Here is a 21,548-nt window from a genome sequence, read left to right as displayed (position 1 = left end):
GTGCTATAGACCAATAGAGTCTATACAATGTTTTTCTTATCTTGCAAAATATCTTGAAGTAAAAACATGTATATTTAGAAACATTTTCTAACATTCTTTCTCTAGCCATCATTCAAGCTAAGGTTTTAAAAAGAGAGAACTTTATGACACCGAAAAAGCACAAAGCAAAGAAACACCGGATCAATGGGGGAAACTGCAGAGCAAAAGATTAAGTCTGCTTGTTAATGAAGGAGATACATGTTAATCCTGGATTCCCTTTGTTTGAATTCTGATGAGCTAATTGGAAATGTTGAAATAACATCACAGACACACATGATCAAGGCCATCTGTAATGTTTACTCTGAGCATTGCTGGACTCACAGTTCAATTACTAATTATCTCACTACCTACTGCAGTTATAGTGTATTTACACCTCTTTCTTGTGCCTCATCTAAATCTGTCTCTGAATCCAACAATGTCTCAGCAGAGGACTCTTACTCCTACTCTGCTGATAAGGATTATATTTATCACAGCAATGGATAGCTCATTAATTTCTCCAGAAATACCATCTGGGGACAACATCAGACTGCAGTGCTACTTGAACAAGGCCAACACACCATAAAATTCCTAATCAACCCAGCGTACACACTCCCACAAAATAAAAAACCCAACAAACTGTGCTCACGCTTCTCGCCCCATTCTAGCAACACTGTGAACTCACAAAGCCACTTAAAGTCACAGAGGAAAAGGTCAAGCTGATTGAAGGGAAAACGACCTGGCTCAATGGTACGTGGCTGCATTAACAAGCGCATTCAGCTGCCTTCTGAGCATGCTGAATTGCATTAGCCACCTTGTCAGGTTCGAGACACAGTCAGTCCACCCACTGACCTGTTGTGTGAGATGTAATTATCTGCTGCAGTTCTTCTGCTGCGTTACAGGTAATTGATGCTTATTTCCTCAGGAAGGGTTGAAATCTGTATTGATTGTCAACTTAAGTAGGCCAAGTTTATCACTTGGCTCTCTTCCTCCTCCCTGAGGAATCAATACGAATTTCACCCAACAACCTCCTTCACCCATCTTCACCATCCTAAGAACTGAAGGTCCCACTCATGCTTATCTACTCTTTAATTCACAATGCCTTCATAGCATACTGCCGTGCCACAAAGCTCTGCTTTAGCCTCTTAACTCCCTGCTCATGAAATCTAATTACAGCCACACTCACTAATCTGGAATTAATTCACTTTAGATGAAGGTGATTGATAACGGTCCATGGAAAAGTCACCTAGGTCGCCCGTCAACAGTCTGGCTTCATGGTGAATAAAGTGGTTGACTGATCAGGTCTATTCCACAGAACAGCGCGTCTATGGGACATGATTGCTACAAACACTACATGTGTTGATTTAATCTTACTTTTTATTATTTAGTCTATGTTAAAATAGAAATTTTAATTTTTGGGAAATACATTCATATTCTTGCCAGGAGTTTGAAAGATTAATACCATTTTCATGATGTGTTCACAACATGAGCGACGAGGCAACAAGCTACAAGTCATTTTAAATTGAAGCTGGTGACATGGCGCTACAAACTGATGCCAGACACTTAGTCCCTATATACAGACTCTACATTCAGTGAAGGTAGAGTCTGTAGGCAAACCCTGGAGATCTTGTCTCCGGAAGAAGAGCGGAAGAGCCCTGGTTTCCGGTCGTAGGCTGTTTCTAGTCCGCGTGATATTGACCAATCACATTTGAGCTGGCTGCAGTTGTTGCCAGGTTAAACGGTTTGTGCGGGGAACTAACGAGGCGGAACATAATTGGCGTCACTGCAAACTCTGAATCCATCGCAATGGTTCAGCATATTTACTTATATATAAATGGAAGTTGGAAACGGAAATTCGCCTCCTCCGCCCAAATCAAACCAGAATGCCAAAAAATCGGGCGTCTGCCCCCATAGGCTGTATCGCCATCTGACTTCGGCGGAAGTCATACGCCGAATACAGCCGATGGGTTCCGAGAATGCTAGACACTTGTCTCTGCGTTGCGCGCTACAAATCAAATTTGAGCTAGCAAATCAAATTTTTTCAGCGCTCTAATGACACAGTGAAGCATCAACCAATCATATGTTTTTGTTTCTAGCCATAGTACTGTGATATTTAGCTAAGTTAGCTGATTTTATGCTAGTGGAAGCAATGGTAAATGTCAAAATGGGGCTCAGACATTGATCAAAGCAGACTTGATCAGTCGAGGGGCTTTGCAAGTAGTAGACACACACAAACCCATGACAACATAACTTCAACAACAAGCGCTCAAGAAACACTTGAATGGCAACTTGGCGGCCAAGCTAGTCACACTGTAACTTTGTCATTTGTAGTGTGAAGACAGCATCAGACATGAGAATGGTGTCAATCTCATCTAACAGCAAATTAGCATAATTTCCTAAATGTCCTTTTGGAAAGCCCTTTTGAAATACTGCTCTTTTTACAGTCCTAAGTGAATCCAGCCATCCCAACACAACAGTCTCCACCTTGTGTTAATGGCCAAGCAGCTCGTCCCATCAGTGACTTATAGTGACAGAGATACAGTAGAACCCACTGAACAATGATATGGGCCGTATCCTTCCATAGCGCTGACAACAATCTAAGATGGAGTCTGTGGCTGATGAACACCTCCTCCCCTGTAGAGTAATAACGTGCGCTGAGCCAGAAACTCTGAGAAAAAAGCTGCAGGGTTGGAGGCTTGAGCGTCCCTGCCTGTCTCTAGAATGGAGCCCCACGAACTGGCTCCAGGGGACAGACTGAGAGCTAAATTATGAGGTGAAGATAGCTGGCCTCTTCATTGCTCCAGTCTCAGATAGATGCATCATTTTAAACAGGAAGTTCATCTGAATTGAATAACAAAGGTTGTCGTTTATATTGCCCAAACCACTGATAAACTACTGTACATTTACAAACTTGAACACACATTAGTCCCAATTAATCAGGGTAATGACAGACATCTGTCCTCTACATTAAATGACAAAATACATTGTTTATATTTTTCTGATCTAGCTAACAATATCTTACTATTTAATGATGAAAACTCTGTCTGTGGGTGTGTCTGTGTCTCTGTCCCACATTTTTCTCCTCACTGCCTTGGTCAATCCATGTGAAATTTGGCACAGTGGTAGAGGGTCATGGGAGGATACGAATCAAGCAATATTACATCAATTGGCCAAAGGGGGGCGCGATTGAAATTGCAAACTTTGAATTGGCATATCTCATGCCCTGTATGTCGTAGAGACATGAAACTTTGCACAGAGATGCCTCTCCTCATGAGGAACACATTTGCCTCAAGAACCCATAACTTCCGCCATTTTGAATTTTTTGAAAAACACTTCAAATCGATCTCTTCATAGGAAGTTTGACCGATCTGCATGAATCTCAGTGAACATAATCTAGGGACCAATATCTAAAGTTCCCTCTTGGCAAAAGTTGGAAAACTTACTAAAACTGAGCTTCTATAAGGCAATGAATATTGCTGAGGGCATGGCTCATCACATAAAGGTGTATAACATCTCAAGGGTTTCACCGATCACCACACAACTTTGTAGGCATATGACCACTCATAATCTGAGGGGACCCCTCCATTATTGACCCCATCAAACAAAATGGGGGCGCTAGAGAGCTAATTTCTTATCTAGGCCTAACCGCCATTTTAATTTTTGCTAAACTTGGTAGATATGTAGATTTCTTATCTAGGCCTAACCGCCATTTTAATTTTTGCTAAACTTGGTAGATATGTAGAACAGGACTGGAAGGTGACTGGAGAAATTTAACTCTAATTGGCAACTGAGTGGCGCTATAACAACAGAAAAATGCTTAAAAATGGCTCAAATGCGACCGATCGCTGTGGCTCCCCCTGTGGCCCAATGTTTTGGGTTTTTTTCCCTAATTTTTGGTATGACTAAGTCATGGTATGGTATGCTGTACATAATCACGGAAACTGTCAGTGTGTCATTCTGTCAGTCAGTCATTCTGTCTGTCCCACGTTTTTCTGCTCACTGACGTGGTCAATCTGTGAAACTGCACATAGGCATTGAGGATTGGCATAGGTAGAAGGTGACAATAAGAAGAAGGTGGGTATGGATTAGTTTTGATTATTTTCCAGTGCCTTCCAAAAGTGTTTTCTGATCTGACAGCGTTATTCAAAAAGGTATTATTAAGTTAGTTTAGATACAAAAACAAGTCATGGTTTGGGGTAAAATAACTGATTGATCACAGTTAGGGAACATGGAAAACGAACGGTAACGTCCAACATTTTGTTGACCCTTTGAACAACCCCAACCTGCTCCCTGTGCAGACTTTGTCACCATATAACAATGTCACCTGACTTCCACCATTGCTGCCAATAATCAAAAAGTCCTGATTACTATTGCAGAGGACTTTGTCACTGCAACGTTATCACATGTTTAGGGCATTTGCTCAAACAACCACTGCTATCATTCCTCTAGAGAAGATGGTCTCTATAAAAAATAGGCAGTTGAGTTTTTCTTATGTTAAATTACAAAGTTATAAGCATCAGCAACAAAATTCCAGTTACCTCTGCTGGGATGCAGGAATAAATTTAAGAGACAGATAACTCAAACCCAAAGAAATCTATTTGCATTGATAGATACCACTAAATGCAAGTGAGAGATTAGTTCAATGAGGTCATTTTTCATAATTGTGGGCTCATGATAAATCCAATCATCTCCCTTTATGTTCCTACATAATGGTCTGTTTTTTGGCTTGAACTATATCTAAACTCTGTCCATCAACAGAGACCTAAAAGGCTGGAATCCAGAACAGCATGACTCAGAGCACACCCAACCACCACAGGAAGATTTCTACCTGTAGGCCAAATAAATACTTGAACTCCACTACCCTGGTTTTGCCCTTTCCCCATTTGAATTGTGCAGACATATGCAAGTTTTCCAGTCTAAAAATATACCATGCAGCTGTTATAGAAAAACCATACCCGGACAACCAACATGCTTTTCATTCAAGATCAGCTCAGGCATGATAGTAGAAAAAAATTACAAAGATAGAAAGATAATGGGCAAAAGGCAAAGCGTCACACTTCAGATTTAATGGACTCTAATGACTCCATTTAGACACTTCATTTTGCCTCGCTGAATGAATAAAACACAAACTGTTTTGTTAAGAGCTTTGAGTAAAGGAGACAAAGCCCCAATTATGGCCAATAACAGAGCAGTAACTTCATGACAGTGGAATTACTTTTAAGAGGGAAATTATACTGAAGCAGATGCTGGTGAGGCTAATATCTTTGTACTGATGTCACTGAAAAAAAGTCATGCGAGCCTTAATTACAATTTTCTGGATGACGTTATTATTGGGTAACAGTGATCATATAGTAAAGGCAATTTTGAATAGGCTTTGTTAGATAAGCAGGTATGTATAATGGATGGGTGTTTTAAGTGTACAATTCAATAGAAGGATGAGAGCTGTGATGTTGGCACACTCAGGTTACTTTCAGCTGTTCATTGTGTGCTGACGTGCATTTGTATTTGTCATCTCCCAAACAAAGCATTGCACTCGATCTTGGGTGTCGTAGTTGGAATGAGTCAGTATCGCTCTTTGTCTAACAGTGGCAGTGGAAGAGAAGGAAAGAATGGAGGAGGACAAAGACGGGAGTCAGGTTTTGCATGTAGAGGAGTCATACATTTGAGAGATAACAGTGATGTCAAGGTATTTCTGATGTCTCAAATTACCGTCATGTAACTCTGTAGAAAATTAATGAGTTATGAAGCATGCACACAAAGAAAATCTCTTTGCAAACTAATACAGCGCCTCATGCTGAGCAGCACTGTCATGCCTTACATGCTTCTCTATTCATAAGCCTGTGATGAATATGCCTCGTTCCTCTTTCTTCTTCTCCTCAAGAGCGCTGGGAATGATCTCTCTGTAATAAATACATTGGGTCTGATTATTCATCCATGAAATGTTTTGTTCGTAATCAGCAGACATACTTGACAGTCTTTCTCTGTTATTTAACCCCCATGTGGCAAATCCATGATCAGTAGATTCACTGCTCTTTCTTCGAAAAAAAAAAGCACATTTCCGAACAAAGACTGGACATCAGAAAGATTACTGATATTGACATGACCTCAAAATCCAACAGTGATGAAAAAAATCAGCAAAAAAACCTGAAAGGGCCATAAAAGGGACAGGAAGTTTGAGGATTATATTGGTTATAGCAGTATATCCTGGGGCAAACCTCTAAGTTTGGTGGGTTTTTAAGTATTAGTAGACATGCACCTATAAGCTGATATCATATGACACCAAGTCTTTTATTTTACTCACTGAGAGAACTGTGTTGATTCTACTTATTTTTCCAGTAAATAAACATCTTCAAACAATTTTGTATCTTGTGTCATGACAATAATAGAAATAAGAAATGAATGGAAATGATTTAACCATTATTTAAAAAAAATATATTAACAGTGACAGGCACTACAAGCTTAGTAACAATCAACCAAACTCTAGCTGTGAGTCTTGCTAAACTCTGCAGGCAGCCAGGAATAGCATCTACAGGCTAACAGGCTACCTAGCACTGAGTCTACTGTCAGTATTCCTGAACATACAGGAAGCAGTTTGGCATGTTTGGGTCAATATAGTTCTGATGCAATACTGGAATAACTGTATCCAAAATCATAGGGTCACCAACAAACAACAATTTAAGTTTGTGATAGTTTTAAAGTAACAGTGGTTAAGATTTAGGGGGAATTGGTGGTATCTAGGGATGAGGATCAGAAATTGTAATCAGCTGATACTTCTTCCAGTTAGAAATCCTTCAATGGTCATTGTCCAGAGGGTTTTAACCAGGAGCCGAATTATCTGCAGAGATGTCTTCCTCTCCAAAACACACAAACCAGGTGATTTAAACCAGTAAAAACAATGAATGAAGCACTTTCAGGGTTTTACGTGATGCAGTTTGGCTAGTTGCAAACAGGCCGCTAGCCTAGCACCTGCAAATGTATGCTCACTTTTTTCTGATCTTGACATTCAGGAGGTTTTTACCAGGAGTTGGATTATCTGCAGAGGTCTCCCCATCAACCAGTGATTTAAGCAGGTTAACATAAAGCCAGTGTTTGGTTGGTCCACTCTGGGCTACTGTAAAAACATGGCCATACTACATGGTGATCTCCAAGAACGAGGACTCGCTCCCTATGTAGTTATAAACTCATTTTAAGGTAATGAAAAACATGATTCTTATTTTCAGGTTATTATTATAATCTGCATAAAATATGCTTATATGGTATTCCATTTCTGTCAATATATCCCCTGAAATCCTACACACTAGACCTATAAGATAAAAACTTGAGCTTTTTGTGTCTAACACTGTGTCAACAACACATTTTCCTTGGTTTGATAGGTGACCTCATGGTTTTCTACCCATGACTACTGGGTAGAGTTAACCCAGTATTGAGTCTGTGCTATATTGATTTTTAGTGTGTAGGTAGGAGGACATAGGGGCCATTGCCAGTGTCAGACTGAGTGCAAGACTGTGGCTATTTCCTGAAAGCAGAATGCACCAGTGCAGACCTGGTATGTATCAAATATCAAATGTAAGAAAAAAGTCTCAGTAGAAAGGACACGAGACCACAGTACTGTGAGACATGCTGATAACCACTGGAGAGAGGTTCTGCTGGACATCAGACTGTGGAGTTTAGTGTTCAAGAGTTCTTTTCAATCTCAAACTAAATCTGCAAAAGAACTACAGGTTTACCAACACAGTGCATTCTGTAAGAGGTGGCTACCAGGGACCAGCGGGTGGTTGAATGATTGAGGAGCTCCCTGCTTTCACTTCTCTTTGTCTGTAATGAGCCGAGGGACTCATCGAGCTGGCAGCCCACTCAGGGTGTGCTGGTGGGCAGGCACCCTTTGATGGCTGCTGATGAGTAGGGAGCGTCCTGAGCCACTGGGGTGAGAGTTGGCAGGATGCAGGGTCCGTCCAGATGGGGTCTCATCTGGCCCTTGCCTCTCCCCCCTCTATGGACGAGCTCCCATCACACAATGGGACAGACCAGCAACAGACTCTCCTTCCCAAATCACACCAAATGAAGATGAGAGGTGTCTGGTACATCAAAAGTATTTCTGATTGCCAAGCATCTCAGAGAGAGATCCATCACTGACATTTAGAGTTTGTCTGATGGCCAGAGATGGAAAGGTTAGATTTTAGACGTTTGACGCTGAACTGCACAGCAGGTGTGCAGCAGACATCGGAGGGGAGGCAGAATATACACTGGTGAATATCAATAGACAAATAAAAGGAGCAAACATGGATTTAATTCATAGCTATGAAAAAGTCATATTGTTGGAGGACAGCGAGATGCTAATGGAATATTTCCATTCCCTCCTGTGCACTGAATATGTCAGTTTCCTTATCTTAAATCCCCAAGGGTGGAGCTTAAATGTTGGAAAAAGTAGATGGAATTCCACAACTATAGCCAGCAGCAAGCCATTTTCCTCATCTGTCTGGAAAATAATAAATTACTGCATTAGAAAAAAATTCTTAAAACCTCATTTGTAAATCTCTCCTCAGACTGTGCTCCTATTTGGCACATGATAACATCACCAAACAATGGCTGCTGCTAACTGTTTATCAAATTGAGTTTTCTTTACCCACAACGAGGGGAAATATCCTCCTCCTGTGGACACCATAATGTGAGAATACACTGCTGGACATAAAGCAATTATTGATATGGAAATGCTTTGACCAGTCATAGTAATTGAAATCACATTTCACAGTTTCCATTTTTTCTTGTATCATTTACTTTTATATCCACATAGATGAATCCTGTCTTCAACAACAGCCAGAACTCTGACTGTGCATCGATATCTTGTAATTAATTATTGTGATTTCTCACTCAGAACCTGGTCCTAATCAAAACATGCTTTCAGCTACATTGTGTCATTTATTGCTTGGAGATTAGGCACATTTCAGGATGCAATATGCCACAACTCTAAAGACTTAATGTTTAATTGATATGACGACAAGCATTGTCTCCCAAATGACCAAAGATATCACACAAACGGTAATGTGATTAACGCAAAAAGCACATTTTCTTAAATGAAAGAACACCACAAAACAAACCGTCAAGACACGTTCCATCCGTGTCCTTCCCCACCCACTGTGTTTACAAATCAGCACTGCTCATGTCCACTGGGAACTGCAAGCAGCAATGATTTCCGATGCATAGCAGATCCCTCCACCATCCCTCCTTTGAAAGCCCACACTAATTCCCCTTCCCTGTACACACTGAGCTAAGCAGGGTTCCCAATGGACCAGGTCCGTGCTGAGCGGGGTTACAGCTCAGCTGACTGGCCAAGCATGGGAGTCAATCGATGCAAATCATTGAGAAACCTCCATGAAGAACAATAGGGGAAATGCAATAGCAATAACAGCATGTGCTCAACTATTTTTCCAACCAGTTCAACGAGTTCATAATCCATCAACACGCAGCGAACCACTATTCTAACCACTGAGATCACAGCGTCAAAGATCGTGAAGTCAGATGATGAATCCTTTAAAATATTGAAATATCATCTGCAGTGATGGTTGAAGCACCAAAAAAGTGAGCATGCCACTCTTAAATAACAGAACCTCATTATATTACTCACACAAGTAATGACACAAGTCCACAGTGTTGCGGAACTGAGCTCACACAATTAACCTGCTGCCAGAGAATGAAAGTAATCAACCCCAGCGAATCAAAATGTATAATTAAAATGCAAATCCTCAGGGCTCTCTACAAGTCTAAATGGATTATTTCAAATTACCTGTCATAAAAAGGTGCCATCAATACTGCATCTACTGCTAAAAGTTCTGAGATAGACAGCAGCATGGGTAAGTAAATATTAGACTGGAGGAGAATTATGGATTTCCGGAAGCGATGTTTGTGTAGGATATCCATGTATTTATGAATTAGTGCCCATGTGGGATGAATCTGCTATATGTAGTCAGCTATTTACTCTCTGATTAAGACCTCTACCGCTGAAAGTTCGAGTACTTAGCACTGAATAATATCAGATAACGTGTCACTTACTTAGTAGCTGAGAAAAACTGCAGGAAATTGTAAGTAGTCATGGATAAATTATGAGACAATGGGCCCCTGGGACTAGACATGTAATAAGCCCCCCACCTCTCCTGCATATGAACAAGATCCACAAATTGAAAGAGACTAATTTTGTGTCTTTGTAATCATTTTGTTTGCATCTCTTTGTAGAGGTCTGGTGTCTGTCTGCGGTCATTTTGTATCTCTTTGTAGTCTTTTGGCATCTCTTTGTGGTCACTTGGTCTCTTTGTAGTCAATATGTGCATACAGTCATTTTGCATCTTTGAGGCTATTTAATTTCTCTATGGTTGTTTTATGACTCTTGGTGGCTGTTTGGCTTCTCTGCGTGGTCTTTTGGCATCTCATTGTGGTCATTTTGTGTCTCTTTGTTGCTGTCTGGCATCCCTATGTGGTCTTTTTGTCTCTTTGTAGTCATTATGTGCATGTCGGTGAAGATTCTCACTCATCCAGGTCATGGTAATCTTAAGTGCTATATTGTAGGCAACTGGACTTGCTTGCGTTTCTTGAAGACATTTCGCCTCTCATCCAAGAAACTTCTTCAGTTCTAACCACTGAGGTAGCTTCTTGGATGAGAGGCGAAATGTCTTCAAGAAACGCAAGCAAGTCCAGTTGCCTACAATGTAGCACTAGTCATTATGTGCATGCAGTCATTTTGCATCTCTTTGTGGTCTTATGGCATCTCCTCAAGGTTGTATTGCATCTCTTTGTGTTTTTTTCGTTTCTCTGTGTGGTCGTTCTGCATCTTTTTGTGGTTGCTTGGTGTCTCTTTGTAGTCGTTTGACTTTCCAACAAGTAAAGTTAATGGTCACCTCAAACAAAGACTGGAACCTGGGCTTGACAGGCCCATCCAGTAATCTATTCATGTTTGCACTGCATTATAATTAAACTACAACAGATACAAATTCACCTAGAATGTGGTGCTTTTCATAAGCATATAAAGCTCCAAAACACAAATTGCCTATTCGCCAGCAAAAACATTGATCATTCCACGCTTTGTGTCCCCTCACATAATGAAAACTAAACAGCGCATTAAGTCGGCAGCGGACTTCTCAGCCATCTGCTGGTGCTGCGAGTGAATCTGTAGTTTAAACAGAGCAGTGTGGCAGAGCCCATGTGTCTGTTGTTTCACTGTCTCATGGTGACGATGGGGGAGGGCTGTCTCTTGTCTCATCACTGTCACCGCTGAATTGAAATGAAGCGTGTCTCTGCATTTGGGGGGGGTGGCAGAGAGATCGGGGCATTGCTCATTTTGCTTAGCAGATTACCGAGGGAAGGCGTTGGAAGGTATTATGAAGAGTGATGAGCAGGAGTAGGAGGATCACTAAGATGTAAAGTGCTTCATCTTGCGCCTCACTGAGCAGTGAAGAGATGGGGGCCAAACAGGTGGTAGAACTCTCTATCAGAGACTTCACACAGTGTGAGCATCTTGACTCGAGGCACTCAATTCAAACTGTGTGGGCAAGCGTGTATCCGCTGATTAGTTCCACTTGTTCTGTCCATACTGAACACGAGATCTTGGATAAATATTATTGATATTGCTCAAATGAATTATTTATTTCTTACTTTAAAGGAGACAGCAGATGTCTCCTTTAAAGTTTAGATCCCAAACAATCAGGGAAAAACTCACAGAAGGAGCATGCTAACTCTTGTGCTGTGTTCACACTACAAGCGACACAGCAACAGTGTGACCAGCTACGTTATTGCAGAGTTGCCACTGAAGTGTTGCCCAAGCACTTCTCAACATAGTTCTGTCATACTGCTGGGTTTGTGTGTGTCTGGTACTTGCAACCAAGCACATCCACTGAATGTCTTCAAAAGTTTGTATTTGATCGAAAAAATATCTACGCTTTTACAAATGTCCGAGCCCCATTTTAATATCACATGTCACCACCCCATTGCATCCTCCTGTACACCGCCATACACAGAAAGCTGGCATAGCGTCAGTAAACTTAGCTGAATAACACAGAACCAAAGCTAGAAACAGACACAGCATTATTAGAGCGCTGATTTGTATCATGACACACCTGTCCACGGCAACAAGTACCTGGCGTTGATGTCAATGCTAACAACTATTTGGTGTGGTTTAAGAGTCAAAGCACAAGGTAAACTACATAATACATTCTAGCCTTGATTCAGAGCCAATTGGTGCTTTGCGAACCCCTGGTTTTATTATACACTGTGAACTCAGTTCTGGGTGCGCCCAGAATGGTAGAAGAGTTTGAAATGTGATCATTCTGGTTTCTTTGAATGAATGTTTGGTTTTCATCACCTTGCAACCAAAACAGAACCTGAACATAAAACACACCCTTTCTGCTAGAAGTTGTCTTTCATGTGAAATAACCAAAGATGTTCTGGCTTTTTTCTGTTCTTGTTTTTGTTTGGGGTTTTGCCTTTGAAGTAGGCAGGGCTCAATCAGACCAATGCACGTATTTTTGTGCACCAATCAAGGTTTAGCAACTTTTGAGTCAACATCTAACAGTTGTTTGATTGTGTTTCTATCTCGCCATTATGTATGCCATCCACACCCCCATGGTTCCATCCTAGGGATACTGAGATGAACGGACTGAAAGGCTTGAAAAGAGTGCACCCATCTTTATGTTTTTCTACAAACAAAAGCTTCACACCACCAGAATATTCTGACTATAATCACAAAGACAATCCACACACAGGGGCGTTTAGAGAAGTCAAAAACTCAGGCACTGTGGGTATTATTAACATCAAGTCTAACCAAGTCATTCATGGACTCTCGCAGTCTCAGTGCAGTGTTACATGAACGAGTCATCTCCTCCTGATGTCTTCTTCGTGAGTCCCATACAATAATCTCCTGCCCTCTTTAATTACTAACCCGTCAGGTACAGCACCAGGCTAAAGCATCTCTCATGCCAATCATTATTCCTACATAAATCCACTGGCATTTTGAAGTGCCAGCAGTAATTGCCAAGACAGCTCTTGAAATGAGATGAATAAATATAGCTACTATATGAGTCGACCTGTGAAAGTCTAAAAGGCTGACAGTGTGTGGAACCAACCGGTGGCAGTGCTTTTTTTTCCCTGAGAACTGAGTCACACTAACAATTCAACATCCTCAAGCAAATTGGAATGACTGAAAGAATGACTTATCTATGTATGAGCACGGCTCTCATCCCTCGGGGAAGTGATTCTGCATTAAATTGCTAGTTGTGATTGAAAATAATGCAACGACTGCAGGACACATCACTCTGGACAGATGGGTTTTTCTTCACCAAAGCCTACAAGCTACTGCCAGGCACAGGGGAAGGACATTGTGTACCGTTTGTCTCACAGTGTGTTGTATCTTGTACAGTTGAGAGTGCACATGTTGGAAGGAAAAGGAAGACATGTGTGCAGATAAACAAGTCAGTCATGGGTGCTAAAATTCATCTCCTCCAGGCTCTCTAGTATGGATTAAAAGTGAGAATCTTATCTTCCTGATGTCTAGACAGGTGGCGAGCAAAGCCCAGAGTCACACAGCCAGCCACCTCTCGGCCCCCGTCTGTTTTCTGCACTTCTACAGCCTGAGGCATACTGGAGGACAATGGGCATTTAAAGAAGTATTTCACTGCTGGAAAGATGGTCTTTTCATAAAGCTGGGTTGTCTACATAGTAGAAAAACACAATTACTTTTGACAGTAATTGTGTTACTTTTGTTGCTAAATGGCCAGAGAAATAGAGGAAAAGCATGAATGTATAAAGAGAACTGTATACAGCGTTGGAGGCGCGGCCCTGCTCATGCCCATGAGTGTTGCTCAGTAGCACATGAAGCCAAAAATGTTCAACTGCTGCATGTAAAATTAGCCAGATGATCGGCACTGCTTCTGCAACGTATGGCCCGTAGAGCAGGTGTATCAGGGACTTCTGCTGGCCAAGATGGCTACTTCTGGTTTAGCACTCTTCTAACTTGAATGGAGATATAATGATTCAGTTGTGCGGCTCTTAAAGACATTCCAAATGTTGGTGGACCAAATCGATCAAATTCTAACAGTGAAACGAGTTATTTTGCTGGTGTTGTGACACTTAGTAGAATTTATGCACTGATTAACAGATGTCTCATTCGCCTTTTCGTCATGAGCCATAAGGCATCACGTGACAAGGTAGAAAACCTCCAAGTATCAGAATGCACTGTGCCGGATATGGACCAATAAACACTCCCGCTGGTGGGTGACGTAATTAAAGCTGAACACACAAAACGATAGGCAGCTGGATGATAGCAAATATCTGGTGTCCCTTGGAGGTCAGGATGATGGCAGCATAGTGTTAGGTAATATCGAGACCAAGCAAGCCAACTGTGAGAGCCCTATTTCAGCACACAATGCCAGACACTTTTTTGCAGTACTCAAACACAAACAACAATATCGTCCTTTCTGTAGAAGGGCAACATTGCAAGTCTGAGAGCTGGATCTCCCAAACAGGAGGATCAGGCCCACAGACCATCACACAGGCAAGCTGGAGAGTACTGTGAAAGGTATAGAGATCCCACAGGACAATCACTTCATTTTCTGTGCACCACGAGTGGAGACATAATGAAAACCAACCTGAAGATAGGGCTCCTGAGTGACTGTAGTCCGGTTAAAGCAAAATACAGCCTGGGTGTAAATGTCCTAAGGATACTGAAGTCTGGGAACCTGAATACGCTGTGTACATTTCCAAAGAATGCTCCAAAACCCGGATAATACCAGCACATCCAACATGTCTTGATTGGAAAATGCTACATTAGGAATAAGGCCTAATTTGGAATATTCAAAGAGGAAATGCTGTTGACATGACCTGTATCAAAGACGGAATATTGTCAAATTTGGAATAATAGTGGCATTTTAGTGCACATGTCAATGAAGCCACTGTAACTTGCCTTCTTCCTTTTCTATACAGTAATATCACCAATGCTGTCTTTTAATGCTTTTGGCTATAACCTCTGCTGTCTAAATTATGTACACTGTTATGTCGTTTTTCAGGGTGCCCAAATATTTTATGGACAAAATTTTTCAATGACTTTCAAGGACCTATAATAAAGGGCTTTTTTGTTTTGTTTTGTTTTTTCTTGCCCCATTTTCCCAGCGTTTTTAAACTTATCAGATTCAAACTCTATTCAAACATAATTTCAGCTAGCTGGCAAACAGGAAGAGAGGCGAACCTTGGGAGAAATCGACGAAACATACGCAATGGTAAACAAAACGGTGTCACACATTGACACATGTTAAAGCTACTCTGACAGCTACAGAAAATAAATTTGCCCTTATATTACATTATGTAAGGTTAACCATGGAATATTACTGTAATAATTTCATTATACACAAAAAATCCATGACTTTTCCAAAACTTTCAATGATTTTGACTAATTCCATGATTTTTCCAGGCCTGGAAAATGTGATTGTGAAATTCCATGACTTTTCCTGGTTTTCCATGACCGTTGGAACCCCACTCTGTCCACCCACATATTATTATATTAGAACTGGTGACATTTTACCCACAATGTTTTACAGCGTATGAGAAAATCAAACAATATTACATTACAAAATACCTGTGTTTCCTATGCAGATTCAAAAAGTTCTTTTTTGAGTCTTGAGGAGATAAACTGAACAAACTGCACAACATTAAGGAGTAAATTTATGTTCCAGGGCTGGATTTGTAATAATTTCCATCATTCCAAATGTCAGGACGACTGTGAATGAGGTTTTCTTACCTCTGGAACAAATTGTGGAAGTTACGGTTTCGCTGTCTTCTCTCGACAGCAGACCACACTTCACTTATAAAGAGGACAGTCTATTTGGCTGACCAAAATGAAATCATAACTCCCTGTTCTAAATGTCAGTGGTTTCATCAGAAAGTCCATATTTCTGCAGTGACTGGCTTTTAACTACCACAAAAATAACCCGTTGGATATTATTCCACCAGCCTCTTTAAACTGTACATGACCAGAGGTTACATTAAATGGAGTGAAGCCTGTGAGCCACTTCAGGCAGAAAACTTGAGTTGCGCTGCTACACTCACACATGACACACTTCACTTTCTACTGTGCATCCACCTGTAGGCTCTGCTCTCCATGTGGGAGAGTTTATTATTGTCACAGCCTTGATGCCAAATATAAACTGTGTGCATAGTCTGCCACTTAATATTAAATCTTTTCCACATGAATTAGAAACGAAGCACCATTTCATCACCTTCATATTTTATCAGTCGTCAGTATAACAGTGCTTAAATTGTGTTATAACAATGAATTAATTTTAGTAAAAAACTGTCTTTGTATCTGAATGGTCCTCTTTACATGAAAAGATATGAAGCAAATGTGAGGAGTCACCTGAGGAGGGAAGACGTCTGTATTTGCGGCACCATTACAGTAACCTGAAAGGTGACTTTTTAATACCATCACTCTTCTGCAGTTGATCAGTGGAGATCAAAGGAAAATCCATTTGAAATGGGAGTCTAAGAGCAGACAGAGTCCCTGATCAGGACCAGGATCAGAATTATCTTTGCCTGACAAGTATATTTGCACTGGTAAAAGCCGCCTTATCAAAGGCGGTCACCTTTATATCCGAAGAATAAATTTGCAGTTGGTGCAGAGGGAGAAAATAAGCGGTTCATTTCTATGAAACAAATTGTTCACAAATAATACAAAAAAGATAAAATAATAATGTTTGGTTTGTATGAGGGACAATCCAAGCATTTTGGGTGAGAGAGTGATTTTGCTCAGGTGAAGTGTTGGCATCTGGGGTAAAAGCTTGGAGGTGGCAATTGATGTTTGTTTCAGTGTTTTGGTCACAAGAATGACTTTCGATATAAGTGTTTACTGAGGCAGGCAGAGCTATGGCCAGTCAACCACTAGTGACTGAGTCACGTTTCCTTACTCTGGTGTCGTGCAGTTCTTTGTTGGAGAACACCTGATGAATGGCTTTGCACAGACTTTTCACAGTTTTGTCTGATACATATTTACTTTGGGGATTTTTCAAGATATTTTGAGGTATTATTAGCCCCTGATTGATACTCAGCCAAATTATGTTGTTGATTTTCATGTTAAATCTGCAAATCAGTGATATTGTTGTCCTTGTTATGAGTATTCATAAAAAATAATTAAATCCCACTTGAACAGATGCAAATGTAGCACCTTACTAATGTTTGTAAGTGTGGTGATAAACAGAATATTCTATCTCTGTAGAGCAAAAAGGAAACAAAAACAAAAACAAACAAAACAACACTGCACTGGTCCTCCATAAAGTTGAGAAGCTTGAGAGAAACAACATTTTAAAACAGGATGATCAAATTTGAAGCAGCAGAGGCAGATTGTATATCCTGACCTTAATTTTCTAGTATGAGTCAAGCCCCAAAAATGCATGATCCCTCACTTCCCATAATGTAACTTGATGGCATATTTCATTACATCCTCCCTGTCTGTAATAATACCCACATTTTCTGAGCTTCACACCCTCAAGACTTATAAATTTGGGGTACTGAGTTGAACATGAGATAACCCTGATGCATCGGACTTGACAAAGCTCCTCCAAAGCTGCAGAAGACATTTTGCAACTGTTTTCAATAGGGAGGAGCAAGTACACCATTATCTCTATCTGTTCAGCCATACATGATCTGTATATGTAAATATATCCGTAATGGGTGGGGTTTAAAATGGAAGTGGGTGGGGCTTAATGTGCAACCGTTGGGACCTAACTAGAAATATTTTAAGCCGGAAAATAATATACCATGAGGCTTGAAAGTTTGTGAACCCCTTGAGTAGTTTAGATTTTTCTGTTGTTTTACCATGATTTTCTTACTTTATCATCACCAGTTTTTATATGAAATGTCAGGTTTATGTTCATCAAGCATGTACTTGTTTTGAGCAAACTATGTGAGTAGCCAGCAGACTACGTGAAACATGGAATCAGAGTACACAGCTACATTGGTAAAGTCAAGTAGGTAATAGACTCAGGTGAAACACATATGGGTGCTCAAGTAATCAGTTAAGCAGACCAATCAAATGAGACATCCTTAGGAAAGGTTTTGAGCAGCCCTGATTAAAAGAGAGAGGAAACCAGCCAAACCACTGCTTGCCAAGGCGTAAAGCACACAGATCAACAATGCCGAGAGGAAAGGAGACATCTGAGGACATCAGGAAGAAGGTGGTGACAGCCCATCAGTTTGGGAAAAAAATTTTTATACTCAACATGTCTTTCTTTAATGATTTTTTTTTTTACTTCTTAAAATTTTAATTTAAACAGTGTGGTGTTTGTGTGTGTGATCACAAGGCTTTTTTTTTACTACCCAGTGTTTTTATATTATCCCCAGAACAAACATTCATAGCTGCCTTTCTCTGACTACACAGCTTCTAAACACATGGCTAATTATTATGCAGGATGATGTAGCCAATCACAGGCAGAGTAGGATGTCCTTGTGCAAAATAATTAGCCATGTGCTTCTGTAATTGCCATTCTGAGCAATATATTTGTTTTACAGATGATAGAAAACAGTAGTGTAGTGTAGTGTAGTGTGGCAGTGTATGTTGGTGCTTCAACAGCTTAAGCAGTCATTCACTCAGTTTTAGCAAGTTCAGGGACGAATCCGAGAGCAAGGAAGGACTAAACCATTTCGCCCCCCTATGCAAAATGGAGTGAGAGGGGCATCAGAGAGCTTCCACTTTTTTATATACAAAGTTCAGTCTTTCAACTCAGCCAATTTCAGTAAGTTATGGCATTAATCACCTAGTAATAACAACTTGCCTACTTTACCCCTGCTGTGACGCTCCTAGCTGGGTGTTACGATGGTGAGATTGTGTCTGTGTGACCAAAGGTGCAGCAGTAAACTCTGTCTGTGTGGCTAGCCTGTCGTGAAATGATGTGGACACAGCCAGCCAAACAAAGATTTTCCTTTATCACCAGTACAGATATTGACACATTTGACTTAAAAGATGCTTGTTATCGTAAAAAAGTATACGTAACAGATGCTTGTTGACCGAAGTATTTGGCTCACCCCTAGTTTTCAAAGGCTGCGTCGCACTCCTCTTGACAAGTGAACTGAACTTAACATGTAAAGTCAGTGGAGTGCCCCTTAAGGAAAAACGTCTTGTCTGTTAAAATGCATTTATATTATTATTATTCTCTATATGATAATACAGAAATGGAGTTTTATATTGTTTTGTTTTGTCACCTTTACTGGAAAACATGCAACATATTCCCTTAGAATATAAAGGCAGAAATAGATATTTTAAACAGAGATGAAGGGCTAATTAAATTATTTTCATAGAAGACATTTAAATGAGCCAGTTACTTGGGGGAAACCTGGAATAAACTTTAAACTGAACTTATGTATATAACTTTGCGGTGAGACCGGGCTCAAAGTAAAAATACTTGCTCTGCAGTTTTGAGTGTGTTTTATTGTCACGTTACCCATTTGATATTACAGATTTTTATCCAGGCGGCTATGGCTTAGGACGTAGAGTGGGATGTCCACCATCAGAAGATCGGCAGTTCGATCCCCAGCTCGATACTGAATCCAAAATTGCTCCTGATGGCTGTTCAATCAGTGTGTGAGTGTGTTAAAAACTGAGTAGCAAGTGACACCCTGTACGGTATGGTAGCCTCAGCCACCAGTGTATGAAATGAATGTGTGTGTGAATGGGTGAATGTGACTTGTAGTGTAAAAAGCACTTTGAGTAATCAGAAGACTAGAAAAGCACTATACAAGTGCAGGTCCATTGAATGCATTGAATTTTTTTTTACTACTTTACAAACTGTTGTGGAGTTTAATCAATGGAAATGCATCACACTGACTGTGGTTCATTTCTGTTTGGAATTCAAATGAAAACAGTAGAACTAGAACACTGAGGTCCTGTTCCATCTTTGGTGCATCATGGAACACCACAGTTTGCAAATACAAGTGGGGACAGAGCTCCAAGCTCATTCCTGCACAAACGCTTGGAGAGGTAAGACACTTTTTACCAGAGTTAAAAAACTATTTTTCACTTGATTTTTTTATGTTCAATTGTCTTGGGGAACGAGTACATTTAGTACTTATCAACCATTTCACTGTCAAGTAAATTACCTTTTTCATTAGTCACAATCAAAATATCAGCACAGTAACATGTGCTGTAATCAGGAGATACAAATGCACATTTTGTCTTGCAAAAACCAATTTAAATTTGTAAACTGTAAAATTTTACAATTACTTAATAGGTATTTTACTAAAAATGACTGCTCCCTTTGTTATTCCTGTGAGCAGTTTGCAGATCACAAAAAAGTTTGTCATGTTACAGAAAAGCTTCTCTTGAAGTTACTGTGGAAAACAATTATTAAGTTTGTCATGTTACAGAAAAGCTTCTCTTGAAGTTACTGTGGAAAACAATTATTTCATTGTAGCACAAGATTCATGTTCTGTTATTCGTCATTGAGACAATGCTCAGGTCCATTTTTGGACAACATCTCTTTTCAAGAACTCGATCTTTGGGAGACTGTTCTTCAAAGAGGTCCAAACGAAGGGGTGAGAGACCTTCGTCTCCTGAAGACTTCGACCCTCCCACCATCTGGAGGGAGCACGAACGAAGGGGTGAGAGACCTTCGTCTCATGGAGATAACAAGCCTTCTACCATCATGAAGGAGCATGGACCAAGGGGTGAGAGCCCTTGGTCTTGTGAAAACAACAAGTCCTCCACCACCCAGAAGCAGCAGGGCCAGAGAGGTGAGAGCCCTTCGTCCTCTGAAGACAACAAGTCCTCCACCACCCAGAAGCAGCAGGGACAGAGAGGTGAGAGCCCTTCCTCTTCTGGAGACTTCAACCCTCCCACCATCTGGAGAGAGCATGAACGAAGGGGTGAGAGACCTTCATCTTGTGGAGGCAACAAACCTTCTTCCATGAAGGAGCACGGACCAAGGGGTGAGAGCCCTTGGTCTTGTGAAAACAACAAGTCCTCCGCCACCCAGAGGCAGCAGGGACAGAGGGGTGAGAGCCCTTCGTCCTCTGAAGACAACAAGTCCTCCACCACCCCGAGGCAGCAGGGACAGAGGGTTGAGAGATCTTTGTCTTGTGGAGGCAACAAACCTTCTTCCATGAAGGAGCACGGACCAAGGGGTGAGAGCCCTTGGTCTTGTGAAAAGAGCAAGTCTTCTGCCATCCGGAGGCAGCGGGGACAGAGGGGTGAGAGCCCTTTGTCTTCTGGAGACTTCAACCCTCCCACTATCTGGAGAGAGCACGAACGAAGGGGTGAGAGACCTTCGTCCTCTGAGGAAAACAAGTCCCCAGCCACCCAGAGGCAGCAGGGAGGAAGGGGTGAGAGTCCTTTGGCTTCTACAGATTCCACCAACCAATTGATCAAGGATGATTTCTTGGTTTGGTTGTGGAATTGGAAGGAGAGAAAATGAGAGGAGGAGGAGGAGAGAAAACAAGAGGAGCAGGAGGAGAAAGAGAGGATGGAGAGGATGATAAAGGCAAGAGACGAGCTGTGGGGGGAGATAGGATGATAA

The sequence above is a fragment of the Epinephelus moara genome, chromosome 2, assembly GCF_006386435.1.
Source record: "Epinephelus moara isolate mb chromosome 2, YSFRI_EMoa_1.0, whole genome shotgun sequence".
Lineage (NCBI taxonomy): Eukaryota > Metazoa > Chordata > Actinopteri > Perciformes > Serranidae > Epinephelus > Epinephelus moara.
The sequence above is the reverse complement of the archived record's forward strand: the minus strand, read 5'-3'. Positions refer to the sequence as shown.